Consider the following 3,639-nt stretch of genomic DNA (forward strand, 5'->3'; position numbering starts at 1 on the left):
AGCTAACTCTTCGTGGAACTAGGCTCAACAAAGAGTGGTGGCTAAGCATGCTGGTATGTTTTCCTCATTTTTACCCATCGTTCATGCAATACTAGCACACAATGATGCTTTGAGCACCACAAAACATGGAATTACTTTCAGTTCTCTATTTAGACATGGTCAATATTTCAGGTTCCACTAATTCCGTGACAGGAGAGAAATGTAAGGACAAAATGTTTCATGCAAGAATGAAGCAGTTTAAACTTTGAAGGCCTCCAAAGCCGAGCCTCAGGCAAGAGCAATGGAATTCCAGCATAACACAAATAACTATCTTTTAGTGTAACTCCACCTGTTTCTTTGAATTTCACAACCCAGGCACAGTGAGTGCCTTGAGCCAAACCCACCCATGAAGCTGAGCTAAAAGGTCAGATTCAAGAACAGGTCACCTTTGGGTTGACAGCACTTACTAAACAGCCTAGTTTATTCCTCTCCCAGCTCAGGGAAAATGGAAGAAAATAAAAACTTGAAATATTATTCAAAGTACCTTTACACCGAGCCCCAGTTGATGCAGTTGATGTTGGCCTTAGGCTGGGATCTGTCCCGTTAGGTGAGGTGCCATCACTGGCACAGAGAAACAATGCAGCATTTCTCTCCATGTGTTAACCTGAAGTCTAAATGGGGAAGGAAGGTTTATCAACCTTCATGCTAAATCCTATGGCACAGAAATGTTGAGGGTATCTCTCAGTCCACGTGTAAGTGCTTCCAGGTCCTGCCTTGAAGATGTTCATTGAGCTGTAATACTGTCTGCTGATTAAAATGCAATAGTTTCCATTTCTGATATCCCCATGAAAGAATGGAGCTATGTTCAGGCATCCTAGACAAGTACAGTGACAGCCTAGGTTCCCATAACAGCTGGAAGGTGACATGTGAGTGAGAGCTTTCAGTTTCTGACTCTGTATCTCATTTTATCTCAAGTAGTTTGATTCAAACGGCAAACATATTGGAAGAGAGTAAAAATGAGTGTTTTGCAAATAGGTAACATGTTTTTAAGCTCATGTTTTTAAGCTATGCAAACTGCACGTGTCTGCTCTGAATAAAGTGTATCAGTGCACAGAGAAACATATTTTTATTTCCTTCATTGTGTTATGGTTTGTTAATGCCTTGTTTGTCTCATGGTGCAGCAGAGCTGATCTGCAAAAAACCCAGTCCAAAAGCATGCAGTGGCAATACCCTCATTCAGCCATCACCTGACAGTCTTACAGAAATGTACAGGAGGACTAGCCCCTGTCAGCATCTTAGAGGAGGGTTGATCTTGCAGATCTTTGCCATAATTTCCATTGGTTTCATTGGAAAGCTCTGAATAAGAGCTCCAAATGCAGAGTCCTTGGAAAGTGTGAACTCCGGCACATCCTTCAGGCAGCTCACAGCTGCTTATTCACCAGGTGGTTTGGAAGAATTACATCCCTTAGTATTGTATTTTTCACCCTATTTTTTCACTTCTTATGATGCTATTAAGTGAAAACTGGGGGGTTTTAAGTCCCTTTTATCACTTAATGTAATAATTACACAAAAATATAATTGGAGCACTGAAAGAAAATCAGCTGGTACTTTGATGTATCAGGAGTTCCAGATGGAGATCAGATATTTATACCTGGGTACATGCTCTTGGGAGGCTGCTTCTCTCAATCACCCTTTACACATCTAGTTTGGGATTACTGAACAAACCAAAAGTGGTCAAAAGCTATAGCCAAATCAAAATGCTTGATGCAAACGTCCTACAGAGATAACAGAGATAACAGGTCATTGCATTAGTGTCATCTTCCTTTGCTTTCCCTCTTACTAGCACACACTTTGTCTGCTTAGAAATGAAGAGCCAAACAGTAAACAGAGTTTTATAATCAAAATATTCTAAGCAGGCAGACACATAGAATTCAACATGTCAATTAAAAAATAAGCCTTGCAGTAAATTTCACATTGGACTAGTTGTCTTATAAACCCCTGGCTTTCTGTTGTCTTACCTAGTTTGTGTATGTGCCACACTCATCAAAAACTTACCATCTGTGCCAAGAGCTGCCTTCACTCACAAATCAGTCAACAAACCACAGAGCCTGGAAGACCACTTAGTCTGACTGAGCACTGATGCTCCCTGAGCCCATGCAGTCCAGCTGATGGATCCCTGGCTACCACATCAAGCTCCCAGACGATGGCAAGAGCCACATCTTCAGGTCGGTTTGCTGTTGATTCCTTTGCTTGCAGAAGCAGAGGAAACATTAATTTCCCAGTGCAGCAACCTGCGGTCAGTGTGTGGTGTCTGCACAAGCCCAGGAACAGAGCCTGGTGCTGATGCGAAGGAAATAACTTTGAGTTGTGCGGTTTCGGCTCCAGCTCCTGCTCTTGGAACAACCTTCTGTGTGCAGCCCCTGACAGAACTCTTAAGATTCTCCAGTGCCAAGAACAACTCTTAAATCAGTGATGAGAGGAAAGGGTGAAACAAAATAGGTCTTGACACTGGAAAAGAACTTGATAAACAAAATAAGAACAATGAGACCATAATTTGCTAATTATAAGAAGATGTCTGTCTTTTCTATAAAATAAATACACAGTTTTGGCAGTTTCATTCAAGATTAGATGTAACGTGATGCTCAGACTTGGCAGATAGTGGTGATTCCATTTTGAGGGGTTTCCAAGGTTTCTGAATTTGGGTTCAGTGTAGAACAAGACCCACTATTTCCTTTGCTCTGTGGAACAGAGCTGGGATGCTCACACAGGAAGTGATAAGAGAGGTCCCCAGGTCAGGCTGCCCATAAGGTGCTGGGCTCTGCTTCCTTGTCACCCATTATAAGAAAGAATCTTTTCCTCTGGGCTGTCTTGCTTTCAATACACTGGCAAATTTTGATGAAAATTTGTTTTTCTGGATTTTTACTGCTAGCTCTTTGAACCTGTCTACAACAACTACATGCCAGCAAAGACTGCAGGCTCAGCAAAATGAGGAAAATCAGTGTTGGATTTTTAACAGAGAGAAAGAATAAAGAGGCAAATGAGAAAAGGAGAATTTAATTTCAGTTCCCAAGTACCTCCATCTATTTTTCTATGGCACTGGAGCACTGCAGATCAACCCAACTGGGCTACTACAATAACAGAAGCCTCAGGTTTATGTTCCTAATGACATGCCTGACAGGGAAAGGCTTTTTTATATTTTCATTTTGCTTCGTAACATGGGAGCAGTGAAAATGAGGATGGCTCATGAAATGACTGTCAATCTCAGTGACAGAATTGAACCAGGTACATAAACCAAACAACTGACAATCTCTGATCGGAGTTCAAAATTAGGCCACTTGGTTTACCAGCGGATGTTGCTGTGTTTAGTACCAGTTAATTCCAGAAACGGTTTTGAAGTTTGTGATGTAATTATTTTTTCAACTAAGTCTTTATTCTCAGTACTAGGCCTAGGCCTCTGTAAAGGTGTCAGATTTTAGGCAGTTCATGTTGATATTGTGTTGATTTAAATAAAGTCACAGCTATTGGCAGAAGCAGCTTACATAAGAATGTCCATTTTCAAACATCCTTCATTTTTACTTAGAATTAGTTACTGTGTTACAGTGAAAAGTGTGAAAACATGAATCAAAAGGCAAAAAAGCCTAAAAAAAGGAGATGTAGATA

Source organism: Sylvia atricapilla, chromosome 1 (genome assembly GCF_009819655.1).
Source record: "Sylvia atricapilla isolate bSylAtr1 chromosome 1, bSylAtr1.pri, whole genome shotgun sequence".
Lineage (NCBI taxonomy): Eukaryota > Metazoa > Chordata > Aves > Passeriformes > Sylviidae > Sylvia > Sylvia atricapilla.